The 16,785-nt window shown below is 44.7% G+C and overlaps 1 protein-coding gene across 1 annotated transcript in view; it reads right to left on the bottom strand.

Moving 5' to 3' along the window:
* Nucleotides 1-14,734, bottom strand: part of LOC126262787 (trehalase-like) — a 361,100-nt gene extending 346,366 nt beyond the window's left edge. The window contains exon 1 of the mRNA XM_049959608.1: nt 14,602-14,734. The gene's annotated coding sequence lies outside the window, so the exon portion shown is untranslated. The remainder of the gene's footprint in view (nt 1-14,601) is intronic.
* Between the last annotated feature and the right edge of the window lie 2,051 nt (nt 14,735-16,785).

Below are 16,785 nucleotides of genomic sequence, written 5' to 3'. Positions count from 1 at the left end.
TCCGAGGGCGGTTCAAATGTATGTAGGTTGTGGTGGGTAAGGAAAGGTGTGGAGAGTTTGTGTCAGACTTGTGTCGGGACCAAAGACCGCAATAGAGCAACATACAGCCGAAGGAATGTGTTGTTGTGAGGGTCGTGGCCAGCGCGGAGGGAAATTCCCCCCGTAACGAGCAGGCGTGGCGAGGCGAGGCGGCAGTAAACACGGGCCGGGCAGCGGAGGAACCAGCAGGCGGGGGACTGGACGGGCCGGCGAACGTTCAGACAGAGCAACGGCGCACAGTTTAGGAAAACGGCCGCAGGAAGTTAGAAAGGACAGGCGACCATCAGCCAGACGGTTATTTCGCGGTACCAATTATCGCGGTTAGGGATATTTTTTACACCAGTTACTTTTAGCACTTTTAACTCATATTTTTACTATCGAATTTCTCGGACGAAGTTGCAATTAACTTTGAGCGTCTACGATGCGCGAGCTGCTAGATATCCTTCAGCTTGAATATACGCTCACTCAGAATAATTTCTCTCCACTGTGTTTCTTATAGCTGAAACTTTCGTCGCTTTATCTCTGCACGGTTTAGTCTCTTAAGGTAGCCAACTGGCACTGCCTCCTCGCGCCAGCCCATTTTCAAAGTTTTTCTTACTTATTATTTTCACATTTATTGTTTTATTGTACTCCTATAGTTAAATATGCGAAACGTACAAGGTATTTAAGTTTTTTAATTTGGTTCGGTAGTCGTGAAAACGTGCAGTACCTGGCTAAAAGCTACTGGACACAGGTTAACTGCAATTGCATATGCAGCGGCATGTGGATGACGTTAAGAGCAATAACAACTCAGTTATTTGTAAGTTCTGTGGACCCCCTATCGGTCGGCGACTGTTGTTGTTGTTGTGGCCTTCAGTCCTGAGACTCGTTTGATGCAGCTCTCCATCCTACTCTATCCTGTGCAAGCTTCTTCATCTCCCAGTACCTACTGCACCCTACATCCTTCTGAATCTGTTTAGTGTATTCATCTCTTGGTCTCCCTCTACGATTTTTACCCTCCATGCTGCCCTCCAATACTAAATTGATGATCCCTCGATGTCTCAGAACACGTCCTACCAACCGATCTCTTCTTCTAGTCAAGTTGCGCCACAGGCTCCTCTTCTCCCCAATGCTATTCAATACCACCTCATTAGTTATGTGATCTACGCATCTAATCTTCAGCATTCTTCTGTAGCACCACATTTCGAAAGCTTCTATTCTCTTTTTGTCTAAACTATTTATTGTCCACGTTTCACATCCATACATGGCTACTCCCCATACAAATACTTTCAGAAACGACTTCCTGACATCTAAATCTATACTCGATGTTAACAAATTTTTCTTCTTCAGAAACGTTTTCCTTGCCATTGCCAGTCTACATTTTATGTCCTCTCTACTTCGAGCATCATCAGTTATTTTGCTCGCCAAGTAGCAAAACTCCTTTACTACTTTACGTGTCTCATTTCCTAATCTAATACCCTCAGCACCACCCGACTTAATTCGACTACCTTCCATTATCCTCGTTTTGCTTTTGTTGATGTTCATCTTATATCCTCCTTTCAAAACACTGTCCATTCCGTTCAGTTGCTCTTCCAAGTCCTTTGCTGTCTCTGACAGAATTACAATGTCATCGGCGAACCTCAAAGTTTTTATTTCTTCTCCCTGGATTTTAATATCTACTCCGAATTTTTCTTTTGTTTCCTTTACTGCTTGCTCAATATACAGATTGAATAACATCGGGGAGAGGCTACAACCCTGTCACACTCCCTTCCCAACCACTTCTTCCCTTTCATGCCCCTCGTCTCTTATAACTGCCATCTGGTTTCTGTACAAATTGTAAATAGCCTTTCGCTCCCTGTATTTTACCCCTGCCACCTTTAGAATTTGAAAGAGAGTATTCCATTCAACATTGTCAAAAGCTTTCTCCAAGTCTACAAATGCTAGAAACGTAGGTTTGCCTTTCCTTAATCTTTCTTCTAAGATAAGTCGTAGGGTCAGTATTGCCTCACGTGTTCCAACATCTCTGCGGAATCCAAACTGATCTTCCCCGAGGTTGGCTTCTATCAGTTTTTCCATTCGTCTGTAAAGAATTCGCGTTAGTATTTTGCAGCTGTGACTATTTCAGTCGAAATACGAAAACATTTGTTTCACTCCAATATCTGTCCGTCCCCGGTAGCTGAGTGGCCCCCGCCCTTCCCCAGTTCCATAAAAAAAGAGAGATAAAAAAAGAGGTCCTTGGTTCAAGTCTTCCCTCGAATGAAGAGTTTAATTTTTTATTTTCAGACAATTATAAAAAAATAAAAATAAAAAAAAACAAAAAAATGAAAATATAAAAAAGTGGTCAGCGCGACGGACTGTTAATCTTAAGGGGTCAGGTTCGATTCCCGGCTGGGTCGGAGATTTTTCTCCTCTCAGGGACTGGGTGTTGTGTTGTCCTAATCATCATCATTTCATCCACATCGACGCGCAAGTCGCCGAAGTGGCGAGACTTGCACCAGGCGGGCGGTCTACCCGACGGGAGGCCCTCGTCACACGCCATTATTTATACTCCAATATCTGTCCACTCTGGAAATATCAGCGTGTGCTGCGACCTGCTGGAGTCCGGAACAAAGTTATCAGCTTCCAGGTCAGCTGTACTGGTAGGCCGCAAGTCCCAGAGAAGAACAACTCTGAGTGAAAAGTAAATGCGACAGAAAAATAACTTACAGTTATACTCCTCTGTTGACGGGTTATTTCTACAGTCGCACGAGATCACTCTATGTAGCTAGATAGCACTAATTCAAAGTACACACCTCGAGGAACAGATTGCGCGTAAATAGAGTATAAATATTTATGGAGTGTGCATTCGGACGGGCAGAACGAGAAATCTGTCCGCAACATTTCCTGCAGCTCGTAATTTGAGGACGGCGCATCTAGGCCCGTATAGCGCTTAGCGTATTTTGAGTGTTATTGCTTCACTGCTATAGAGAAATCTTCTTCAGAAGTACCGTGAAACTTTATATGCGCGTTTTACAGACATCTTATCACGGTGAAACCAGGAACTCAAGTCAGCTTAAAGACGTGAACAGCAATGATACTGGGCTTTTCTGCCACACTACCGTGGCTCAAATTTCAATTTATTTACGTTTTTTTCGGTAACGGGATAAGAACTGACAGCCAACAATATTTTCTTACGTTTTCTGTTGCACTTATTCGTATTGTCGAATCTCTGCTCTAATTGATTACAATGACAGTGTAGACGGCGCCGAAGTGTCACGAAGAAACAACTCGTCTGGAACTGTGGGAGTGTTAGTGTGGATACGGTGAAGGATTTGCGACACCAGCTTATCTGTTATGATTTTCAGTTTTTGTTTATACACCCTTCTGCTTTTGACACACAAATACAACCATACACTACGCATAACAAATATAAGGTCAGTGCTCGAAGTTTGGAGTTATAAAATAAGTTACAGCCAACATTTTTTTTAGATTTTATATTCGTGTCGAATTTGTTCTAATTAATTACTTTACAGCCACACTGTACAGGAAACTGTCTCATGCAGAAATACTTGGGTACACAGGGCAAGGGTTTGAGAACCTGTATAAATTCGAGAAAATTAATCCGACTGCCATTTACAAATTTCATATGCATTTTAAGATAGCAACAATACGTACACACTGACTGGCTGTTTCCTCATGCAATTTATCTAGCACGTGTCTCGTAAACACGTCTCCATAAAATTTCAGATGGTTCAAATGGCTCTGAGCACTATGGGACTTAACATCTGAGGTCATCAGTCCCCTAGAACTTAGAATTACTTAAACCTAACTAACCTAAGGACATCACACACATCCATGCCCGAGGCAGGATTCGAACCTGCGACCGAAACGGTCGCGCGGTTCCAGACTGTAGCGCCTAGAACCGCTCGGCTACACCGGCCGGCTAAAATAGCAGACATTATCCGTACAGTACAAGAGTATAATACTGTGTCTCGACTTTTTCAACATATAAATTGGCTCATATAAATATGAAATTTACAATTACTCATTTGTCGTACTACGAATACTAACTGGTCCTCCTTCCACATACTTCTCTTTACATCCGTGCCAACGACAAATATTACATAATAGCTGTTACTAAAACTCAAACGTGTCGAAACGTATATAAAACAAGACAAATATGCGTAATATTCAAGTTTCGCTATTAAAGTAAATTGTAGGCAAACAGCGTCGTCCCAAAATCACGTCACTAGTCCTGTTTCATGTTGCGAACATACGCTGTACGCTATATTCACCCCATAGGTATACATAGTCTATGGGCGTGAAGTCTGACAGCTATTTCCAGAGTGTATAGAATACATCACTGGTGGTCCCTCTATCTGCTCTGTCATTTATTCGTAGTCAGATCTCAGATGATGCGAAAGCTTAGTACGTACGTCGCTAAACAGATGACGCCACGCACTATTGGCCGTTATTAAAATAACTGCTAGTATCACGTAAGCGGTTATTACGGTAACATATGTTTCTCAAGCTGGTTATTTCTGTGAGTTAAGTTATTTTTTGCCGCGTCTACAAGGGAAACGACAGAGCGCAAGTTGCGACTGAGCGCACTGGGCAGAAAACCGGTGTGTCCATATCGCAGACGCTTTGCTGCATTCGCCTTAAAGGATCTACGGCAACTATTGAAGACAGAGATCCAGATAAACAGGCAGGGATTCTTGCCGTCTACCGTCCTCCAGAATACGACTGCAGAGTCTTAAACACTGAGCGACATTGTTCGGTAACGCCACAACAGGCTAATCATAAACCAGGAGGACAGAAATTTGTATCATATGTCAGCTGGAACAAAGGCTACAAGGGGAAAGCAGGACGAGGGAACACGTAGGACACAGTGTTATTACATTTATATATTGCCATAGCTGTGCTGGGAAAGAACCAGACCTCCAGTGCTAACACAAAGCACTGAAGCTCAAATCGTTAAACACAGAGGCGCCAAACAAAATGGTATAGGTATGCCTATTCAAATACAGAGATATATAAACAGGCTCTGGTGTCGGCAACCCCCATATAAGACAACACGTGTCTGGCCCAGTTGTTAGATCTGTTACTGTTGCTACAATGGCAGGTTATCAGGACTTGAGTAAGTTTGAACGTGGTGTTACAGTCGTCGCACGAGCAATGGGACACAGCATCTCCGAGGTAGCGATGAAGTGGGGATTTTCCCGTACGACCATATCACGAGTGTTCCTTGAATATCAGGAATCCGAAAAAATATCAAATCTCGGGCATCGCTGCGGCCGGAAAAGGATCCTGCAAGAACGGGACCAACGACGACTGAGGAGAATCGTTCAACGTGATAGAAGTGCAACCCTTTCGCATAGTGCTGCATATTTCATTGTTGGGCCGTCAACGAGTGTCAGGGTGCGAACCATTCAACGAAACATCATCGATATGGGCTTCTGGAGCCGAAGGGCCACTCGTGTACCCTTGATGACTGCCCAACACAAAGCTTTAGCGCTGGCTGGGCCGGTCAACACTGGACTGCCGATCACTGGAAACATGTTGCCTGGTCGGACGAGTCTTGTTTCAAATTGTATAGAGCGGATGGACGTGTGTTGGTATGGAGACAACCTTATGAATCCCTGGACGCTGCATGTCAGCAGGGGACTGACCAAGCTGATGGAGGCTCTGTAATGGTGTGGGGCGTGTGCAGTTGGAGTGATATGGGACCCCTGATATCTCTAGATACGACTCTGACACGTACATAAGCATTCTGTCTGATAACCTGCATTCATTCATATCCATTGTGCATTTCTACGGACTTGGGAAATTCCAGCAGGACAACGCGGCACCGCACATTCATAATTGCTACAGAGTTGCTCCAGGAACACTCTCCTGAGTTTAAACACTTTCGCTTGTCACCAAATTCCCCAGCCACGAACATTATTGAGCATGTCTGGGATGCCTTGCAATGGCTGTTCAGAAGAGATCTCCACCCCCTTGTGCTCTTACGGATTTATGGATAACCCTGCAGGATTCATGGTGTCAGTTCTCTCCAGCACTGCTTCAGACGTTAGTCGAATCCATGCCACGTCGTCTTGCGGCACTTTTGCGTGCTTGCGGGGGTCCTGCACGATATTAGGCAGGTGTACCATTTTATTTGGCTCTTCAGTGTAAATACTAAAAGCTGGCTAAAGCCCACTATAAACTGAGCCGAAATTATCACAAAGGATCTAATTGCGCTCACAAAGGCTAGTGATGTGTTTGCTTCTAGTAAAAGTAGTTTATCTTGTAGCTAAATGGAAGTAGATAGATCCTGTGAGTTAGTATTGGTAGATGTTGTACCTGACAACCGCAGTAAACTAATAATTGGTTGCTTTTACCGGCCTCCAAATCAGATGACACAGTTGTTCAACAATTCAAACAAAACTTGTATCTCATTTGAAATAGGTAAAGGAGCAGACTGTAACTTCATGACGGATACAGGAACTAGCGACCGCAAGATGGTTGTAATGAGACTGACCTCCGCAACATCCAAAGCTGCCAAAAGTAAACGCAGAATATATGTAAACAAGCAGAAAAAAATTCCCTTGTCGCCTTCCTATGTATGTGTGGACCAGATATACTTTACATCCAAAGAAATAGTATAACGGCAGTTGAAAGATTGATATAGAATAAATTAAAAAAAATGTAGTACTAATCCCCCATGGTACACAAAATAGGTCAGAATATTAAAGCAGAACTAAAAAAAAAGCCTGTTAAGTTTAAAACAACACAAAATCTCCAAGACTGGCGATGTTTTACTGAAGCTGGAAACTGAGCGCGGACTTCAATGCTAGATGCTTTTAGTAGCTCCCACAACGATATTCAGTCTGGAAATCTGACAGAAAATCGACAGACATTCTCTTCGTATGTGAACTACACTACTGGAAAGACACAGTCAATAGGTTCACTGCGCTTGACAACGCCACTGGAAACACCTTCACCAAAGCAGATGAAATAAATATTCCAGAACTGGAATCAAGAACAGCTGCCGACATGAGTAACTTACGTGCAGATTTCCTCAGTGCAGCAAAGCAGCTTAAATTACTTTATGATGATGATGAAACTCGTCCAGTGCACATTGTATACCAGCTAGATTCCTTGCAATAACCCTACACTTAGCGATCATCTACAAACACTCGCTCGACGAAAGATCCGTACCTGCAGACTGGAATTTTGCACAGATCACACTAATACTAAAGAAAGGAGATAGGGGTAATCCGCTGAATTACAGACCCTTATCACTGAAGTCGATTTGCAGTAGAATTTTTTCAGTTGTGGCACAAATGCTGTGATTTCCTCTCAGGAAGGACACAGCTGGTAGACTGAAAGATGTCGAGTGAAACATAACTCATATCTGGCGTTGCGCAAGGCAGTGCTCTAGACCCTCTGCTGTTCCTATTCCATACAAACGATTTAGGAGACATTCTGAGCAGCCCGCTTACGTCAATTGGAGATGATGCAGACGTTTACTGGCTGGTAAAGTCATCAATCCTATACGAAAACCAATTGGAAAATGATTCAAGCAAGACATCTGTATGGTGCGAAAAGTGGAATTTGACCCTAAGGAATAAAACCTGTGAGATCATGAACGGGAATACTAAAAGGAATATGGTAAATTTCTATCACACGTTAAATCGCACAGACGTTCAACTAAATGCTTTGGGATCATAATTACGAACATCTTAAACTGGAACAATTACATAGATTATGTTGTTGATAAAGCAAACCAAACACGGAAGTTTATTGGCGGAACTCTTAGAAAATGGAACAGGTCCACCACATAGATTCCTCCCACTAGGCTTCTCCACTCTCTTCTGGAGTATTGCATCAGATACGGTTAACGGAGGACATCGAAGAAGTTCCAAGAAGGAGAACTGGTTTTATATTATCGCGAAACAGGGGCGTGAGTGTCAGGCACTTAGTATCCGAGTGGGGAGACATTAAAATAAAGATATTTTTCGTAGCCGCAATATTTTTTCACCAAATTTGCATCGTCAACTTTCTCCCCCGAATCCGAAAATATTTTGTTGACAATGTAAAAATTACTTCCCCTTTTTTACAGCACTGCAAATCCGTAATATTAATGAAATCTGTTGCGGGACAAGAGTCCGCCCTAAGTAGATAATAACTTTGATTGAATGAATGATTTTAATTGACTCGCCGGCCGGGATGTCCGAGCGGTTCTAGGCGCTGCAGTCTGCAACCCCGCGACCGCTATGGTCGCAGGTTCGAATCCTGCCTCGGGAATGGATGTGTATGATGTTCTTAGGTTAGTTAGGTTTAAGTAGTTCTCAGTTCTAGGGGACTGATGACCTCAGAAGTTAAGTCCTATAGTGTTCAGAGCCATTTGAACCATTAACTGACACATGGAAAAATATTTACGTGGTAAGACAAACTATTGCCTGCCTTTGTTGGCAGTGAGTTAATCCAGGAACAGACACACTTCGACTGGCACTGCTGTCTGGCAATAAAACCACGGAAGAATGTTTTAGCAGGACTATTTCACCACGCGACTCGTGAATTCATATCCCATCAACGTACGTATGTTGTTTCTACTTTTCGTAAGAATTCTATTCTGCAATTATGCTGTCGTCTGCCCGCTGTGTCTTTTTTGTGAATTTTCACTCACTATTTTGTCCTCTTTTTTTTATATTTATGAGCTGTCGCAGAATCCCACCCGTCGCAATGCGAGGAAGCGAGCCGCGTTGGCGGGCAGGTGCGGCTGCCCCCGGCCACGCTCGCTGACGCTCGCTGCCCTGGACGCACGATCCGCTGGCACTCCGTGGTCTTAGACGCAGCGCTACACGCGAGAGTAATCTCTGTCCACTAGAAGAACGTTTCTTAAAGTCTTACGCACTCCAGCCAGCTCAGGAAGAGGACTAGAGCAACAAAGTCCTAAGATTCATCCCAGAACTTCAACGCGGGTACAGTTAAAAGTTCTAAAAGGCAAACAGCGTGTCGATCGTTACTATTTGTCACGCAAATCATCCATGGAACATGAAACTAACTGTAACTGTAACAGACATCAAGAGGATAACATGTAGTTGCCAACAACTCTCACAATAGTACTACACACTTCTGATGTTAACCGCTTAAAAGCATTGTCCTGTTTCAAGACTTTTTGTGTGAATCAGATATTTAGTAAGAGGATTACAAAATATTAAGTACATTGTAGCAGAACAAATATTAATAAATGCAAATGAGTTATCTCTCAAAAGTGAGAAAACACCAACTACTCTAAATTTTGACTTCAGTGAAAATTTGTAGAATGTACCATCCTTCAAATGTAGCCGTATAGCATTAATTGTTAACCATGTACGTAAAGTATACAAAGGTGAAAGTTAAACATAATGGGAATTACTTAGTGGCCGAGCGGTTCTAGGCGCTACAGTCTGGAACCGAGCGACCGCTACGATCGCAGGTTCGAATCCTGCCTCGGGCATGGATGTGTGTGATGTCCTTAGGTTAGTTAGGTTTAATTAGTTCTAAGTTCTAGGGGACTGACGACCACAGCAGTTAAGTCCCATAGTGCTCAGAACCATTTGAACCATTTTTTGGGCATTACTTACATGTGGTGGTAGGAAAAACCGTATTCATGGTAGTACAGCCTTAACAGCACAAAATCAAATAGAAACAACGCAGCAATAGGTACAATAATGAATAAGAAAATAGGAATGTGGGTTAACTGCTATAAACAGAACAGTAAACGGATCGTTCTAGGCAAGTTAACGTTACACCACGAACCATCACAGCTGAACAAGTATTTATTCTTACTAACTCCAAGGCTGATCAACAAATTAAGAAAAAAGTATATGAAGAGATAAGTAAATTATTCGGTAGGCTGTGGAACAGAAAAGTTTCATTGTGATAGAAGACTGGAATTCAGTAATAGGCAAAGCAAGAGATGATGCTTTCAGAGGGCACAATTCAATGATTGATAATACTTAGGTTAAAAATCGTGAGAGAACACTGCAAACGTGGAAGAGATCTGGAGGCACCGGCCAGCGCTGTTGCCTGGAATACACTATTTGGTAATCTGAAGCCAGTGGGGATCGAATGTAGAGAGCGGAACGTTACCTGTAACTTGAACATACATTAGCCTGGAGCTATGAGAGCCGAACGACAGGAAAGGGAAGTAATACCTGAGAAGAGGTTGGAATAGGGTAGCAGCGAATCGCTGATATTGTTGAATTTCAGCATTGAATAATCAGGAAGATAAAGCAAGAACAGACTTGAAAAGCGAATTAACATTTAGAGGGAAGAAATAAAAACTTTGACATTTGCCTGAGATGGGAAACAATAGATAAGTTGAGTGGCACGGATGGTATCTTGAAAGGAGAGCATAAAACGAACATCAACAAAAGTAAAAGAAGGGTATAATAGAAATAAATCAGGCAATACCGAGGGAATTAGTTTAGGAAAATGTGGCAGCAAATGTTTGAGATGAATCTTTCTATTTTGGCAGACAGATAACTGACGAAGATCGAAGTAGGGAGCATACAAAAAGGGGATCTGCAGTATCAATGAAAGCTTTGCTGAAAAAGAGTAATTTTTCAACATCTGTCACACGTCTTTTCTGGAAGTATTTGTATGAAAGTGAAACGTGGGCAGAGAGGAGAATAAAAAGGATTTATGGCACAAATCGACTAAAAAAGTGTTGGTTTGATCGCGAGGCATGAAGGAATGGCTAATTTGGTAATGAAGGCGAGTATGAGCGGTGAAAATGTAGCGGAAGACCGTGGCCTCGCTACGGTACGTAGACTTGAGTGGGTGCGACTTGTACTGGTTGTGCACAAATGAAGAAGCTTGCACAGGACGGAGCAGCGTGGAGAGTCTTCGGAAAAAAGACCAAAACACCAGAACAACAACAACACCACCAATAACAACAACAACGAAACTGTCAAAAAATGTTCAAATGTGCGTGAAATCTGATGGGACTAACTGCTAAGGTCATCAGTCCCTAAGCTTATACACTAACCAACCTAAATTATCCTAAGGACAAACACACACCCATGCCCGGAACCAGCCGCATAGTCTATGACTGCAGCGCCCGAGACCGCTCGGCTAATCCCGCGAGACGAACGAAACTGTCAAATATGTTAACGAAGGCAATTTTGCAAGTGAACAACAATGAAGGTATACACTTAGAAAACGATATTTGAAATATGTGCACAATGAAAACAGAAAAGACTGAAAATAAGTAAAGGCGTACAGAGATTCGTTGGACGGAAAATCTACGTAAATCAGAATTCGTGTGACGTCGCTGGCCGCGTCCTACCACACGGCGTAGCCTCAGCCAGCTTTACGGGAAGGATTTTCCTCCGCTGCGCACGGCGGGTCCTCTCAGTGTAAAAAAAAAATGGCTCTGAGCACTGGGACTTAACTGCTGTGGTCATCAGTCCCATATAACTTAGAGCTACTTAAACCTAACTAACCTAAGGACATCACACACATCCATGCCCGAGACAGGATTCGAACCTGCGATCGTAGCGGTCGTGCGGTTCCAGACTGTAGCGCCTTTAACCGCTCGGCCACTCGGGCCGGCCCTCTCAGTGTAGGCACGCGACAGTCGTCTCTGGGTGCGGGTGAGTGGTTGCGCGCGCCACTGCCGGTGAACATTTCATCCCCGACCAGGATTCGAACCGGCTGAGCTCGGAGCCGAGCGCCAGCGCCCGGGCTTGCGGCGGCGACCCCGGCTGCGGGGGCCGATCGTGTACGTGGCTGGAAGTGGTGAGTCCATTTGAGCCGCAAGGGAGTTTCTCGCAAGGTGAAGGAACTCGCACGCGGGACGCTGGTGTGAGTTCTGCCGGAGAGCGAGACGACGTGGTTCCGCCGAAAGGACGGCGGGCGGATGCGGAGGACTGGTCTCTCGTGTTGGAGGAGGAGCGCGGAGCAGATGTGGGGCGCACCTCGCCCTGGCAGAGAGAGGGCCACCTTCAGGAGCACGCCCCCTCTGTGACGCTGCCGAGCACCCTCGACAACGCACTGTAGGGAGCGCGCACCTAGTCGTGGAACTGTTCGTTGACACGATTGGCCGTTGTTCTTCTTCAACTGTTTACACTCCACTGATACTGATGTACAACTTCTCGAATAAAATGTGGTTAGCGGTCCTTAATAAAAGGTAATTAGTAGTTGTAATGGCCGGGCAAACGACTACGGCTTAACGTAGAGATCTCACGAAGTGATTACACTACAGTGTCGCAGCAAACTGCGTTGTTATTCACATCACATACACTAGCAGTTGTGACGTGCTAATGGGGGACTGAGCACGATATCCTATTTAATGTCTTCTCCGTCCATATTGGATTCAATGGCTGAGATAAATTCGCGTGTCAGTGTGTATTATTTGATTACGTGAGAGTACCATATTAAGTGCACATGTAGTTTGGAAAAGCTTCATTGTGGCAGTTTTAGGTATACTGACAAAAAACCGATTTCTCCCTTGGGGAATGAAATGCGTGCTTTTTGTGGGTCCACTTTGATGCAAACACTTCGCTACCGGCAACTGGTTGGTGGCGATAATTTTGCAATGGTCACAGAAAGTTCGTTTTAAGTTTTTCACCCTTATTTCCCTCGGCTGTCACAACGTGGGTATCAGCATTATTAAAATTCACTGTTGAACTCATCTGATTTTTATATTTCGAAACTGCGAATTCAGTACAGTGATGAGGTGTTGAGGCGGCCGTTAGGAGAACGTAACTGTACGGAGTCGCTAGACTGTATCGATAGAAAGAGCAGATACTACATGGAAGGCGTCGTGTTCCATAGAGGAGTTTTCTATCGAGTGAGACTGTTTTCTCAGCGTCAGGCCGTGCGCTGGGGTCATATCTCCGTGCGTAGGGTTCCGTCTGCTTGCGCGGCAGACGTACTCACAGATTGTAATGGTGGATTTGCTTAATGTGCGCACGTAAACTTGTTCCCACAAATTCTGTAATTATATTTCTTTACGCGATAGTTGCTGCATTTTCCTTAGTCCGAGTGAAGTCGTTTAGCTACTCGATGCTGGCGGACGTTCTAAAATTAACAATCTGCGCCTCTGTAGTCTCTGATGATGTCTCTCACACAACCTGAAGAATCGTTCGAGAGGAAACATAACTCGGACCACGGCCAAAAAACCAGTACGACGAAAGATACAGTTACCGTCCGTAATACGTACTCTCAAAATTCCACGAGCGTGCCTTCCAGTAAGAGGCAGGTAACGAATAACTTCCTGCTATACAAGCTCGCAAGAAACTAACGTGACTGAAAATTCAGTGTACGACGTCACACGGAAGATTATCCAGATAGTGCCCTGTTCGATCAGGGAGACAGTGAGGTCACGCGTTATAAAATGGTTCAAATGGCTCTGAGCACTATGGGACTTAACATCCGAGGTCATCAGTCCCCTAGAACTTAGAACGTGAGATCATCAGTCCCCTAGAACTTAGAACTAGTTAAACCTAACTAACGTAAGGACATCACACACATCGATGCCCGAGGCAGGATTCGAACCTGCGCCACTCCGGCCAGCGTCACGCGCTATAACCGGCATTACTTCCTGTCGGTTTCGGAACCGCGTTACTGTTCGACGGACGCAGATATGTCGTTGGTAGTCGGATGAGGGAAGAAACCCTCGTAATCCGAAGATATCAGCAGACCGTGTTCTCGCTGATGATTTGTCGGTGGAAATGAAAATTGAGCTATCAGATCAGCCTCTGAGGGAGCTACTAAACCGGAGACGGTCACGTAAAGTGAGAATGATATTCCCGAGCCTAGGGAACTCGGGCAATTGGTGAGAATTAATTTGTGAATCACGTTAAAGAGGCATTAAAGAGCCCTTTTCGAAGTAAAATTTCCTTCTGAAGCACAAAGTGTCCGTACTGCACATTATGAGCGTATTACCGATGACACACAAGGAAACGTGTATCATTTACACCTGCCTGAAGGTAAATTTAGGTGAACGGGAACGTCAGCTGTGCAGCTCGATCAGTGCGATTTAGTTTTTCAACAGGTCGCCGTGAAGTGCTTTCAGGTTGACAGTTCACAAGATTAACAGTTTCAAAACGAACCAAAGGTGAGAAGCATAATGTTATTTCGATTAGTCGGAGAAATAACTCAGAGGCGACGTGGCGACGGTGGCAGAGCGCAGCGGAGGGATGGGGTCCGGCGCCACGCCGCCCCAGCCGTGCCCTGCGCCCCGTGCGCGCGGCGAGCAGAGAGGTCCGTGCCGGGCAGCGTCCGATCACTGGCCGAGGTCGCGAGTCCGTAAACATCGTGCAAGTGTTGAGGGTAATGTTCCACTGTTTGTAGTAGTCGTGGAGCAGGCACGACAAAATGCATTTAACGAATACGTACGTGCACTGCTAGAACATCCTACCAGGTCGGTAAACCCCACACGAAAGTGTATCGTAAAAGCGCGAGGGAGAAGGTGACTTATAAGTTGTCGCGAGACCGTGTCGTTTAGAGTATGAGAATGTGCCTTCCGAGAAGAGCACTGTGGCGTCACAGTCGTACATCTCACGCGGAGCCGGCAGACGAGTACACAGACGGTCGTTACGAAGGCCGAGGCCGGTAACTCACCTGTCGCAGGCGGGCGGCAGCGCGTCCGGGTCGTCCTCGGGATCGAGCAGCCGCTGCTCCCAGCTGGCGGTCTTTTGCCCGCGCGGCGCGTGGGCGGCGGGGGCGGCGGGGGCGGCGGCGGCGAAGGCGGCTGCGGCGAGTAGAACGAGCAGCGCGGGCGCCATGGCGGCAGTGGGGCGGCGGCGCCGCGGCCGGCGCTCATATAGCCGCAGCCGGTGACGTCGGCGCCGGAGCCGGAGCCGGAGGCGGGCCCGCTGCCGCCGTAGCCGCCTCCGAGCCGCGCCGCCACCTCTCTGCCTGCGCGTCACCTGCGGTTATCTCGAAAGGAAAACCTGCTAACGCCAGGCTGCCAGTCGCAAATGCACAAACAGCTTCCGACAACGTCACACCCGATACACCTTTCAATTTTTCCTCTGCACGTTAGTCTGTCCTGTACGATCCTCCTCGTCTGTTCTCAGGTACTGCACCGTGCATCAGTTTCGATCCGTTTGTCGTATTCCTGGCCAGCTCTCACAAGCACTCGCCTCTATTGCCAACTTGACCGTCTCTCGATGCCTCACACTGTGTCCTATCAACTGAGTCCTTCTTTTAGCCGATTTATGTCATATATTTCTTTTTCACCAGTTCTATTTTCGTCAGTTACGTGATTTACCCAACTAATCTTTACCATTCTTCTTCTTGTATGAATTGCTTATCGTCCACGTTTCACTTTCATTTTATGTTATAGACCAAAAAATACCTCCACAAAACAATTCCTAACACTTTCGTTGCTAACAAATTCGTTTTTTTCAGAAACGCTTTGCTTCACATTGCCAATCTTAATTTTATACATCCTCTACTTCCGCCATCACCAGTCACTTTACTGCCGAAACACTGTAAACTGCTTCTACTGTCTCATTTCCTAGTCTAACTTCCATTCCATTGTCTGACTGACTCCTACTACTTTCCATTCCCCTTGTTTGCTTTTGTTGCTGTACACGCTACTAACCTCTTCAGATTCTGTCCATTCCTTTCGGATTCTCTTGAATGTCCTTTGATACCTACATCAGAATTACAATGTCACTGGTAACCTTTCGAGTTCTATTTTTTCTCCCTGAATATAAATTTCCTTTCCAAATTTGACATCCGTTTCCTTCACAGTTTCCCAGCTGCAGCCCATCTTTCGTATCCTTCGACTTGCAGCTCGTGTCACTTCGTATATTTTATCCTTCCTACCCTCAGAATCTGAAAAGTGTATGACATTCTAAAAAATTTACTCTTTATCTACAAACGCTGTAAATGCAGGATAATTTTTTAAACCTATCTTCTAGCATAAATCATAGGACCTGTATTGCCACACGTGTTCCCACTTTTCACCAAAGCCACAACTCATCTTACCCAATGTCTTCTACTAGTCTTTCCATTCTTTTGTAAATAATTCGTATCAGCATTACCCAACGATGAGTTATTATGTGATGTTTCGGGATTATTCGCATCTGTCAGGTTCTGTCTCTTGAAATTACGATTATTATGTAGTACGTGAAGTCTGTGGGTATTTCACCTTATATTTATATTTTGCATACCAGGTGGAACACTTTATCCACGACTCGTTATCCCAAGGATCTCAATAATTCTGAGGGAACCTGCCGTGCTTCACTTTACAACACTCAGTGCAGATTGCAATTCTACAGCTTTCACATTTTTAGTGTACCTGTTCCTGCTTTCCCCGTTTCATATTCTACTGGAGTCTTGTTGTTTTACTGATTTGATCCTTTCCTGCCTTCACTATTTCACATCTGAAAGCTACACATTCATCTTCCACTCTACTGTTTTCCCTTCTTTCAGTCAATAGTTGCCTAATTCTCCCTTTGAAACTCTCAAGAAACCTCTATTTACTTTAATGCATCCACGTCCCATCTTCTTAACTTCATACATCTGTCGCTTGAAACATCTTAACTGTTAAAATCTGATTCCGAACTCCATCTTACAATTTTATAACAAATATAAAATTTTCCAGTGTCTCCACGTCTCCTCCGTGCGTACAACCTTCTTCCATGATGGTTGAAATAAGTGATTCCAATCATTATGGTCTTTGCAAAATTCTACCAGGCAGCTTTGTTTCTTTCCACCAGTCCCTCTACTCTCTTCTCTTCATTTTCCTGGTGTCAAATATCACTCCCGCATCACAATTTAAGTTTCTCCTCC

Source organism: Schistocerca nitens, chromosome 6 (assembly GCF_023898315.1).
Source record: "Schistocerca nitens isolate TAMUIC-IGC-003100 chromosome 6, iqSchNite1.1, whole genome shotgun sequence".
Taxonomy (NCBI): Eukaryota; Metazoa; Arthropoda; class Insecta; order Orthoptera; family Acrididae; genus Schistocerca; species Schistocerca nitens.
Note: the sequence above shows the minus strand (reverse complement) of the source record. Positions and strands in the feature narration are given on the sequence as shown.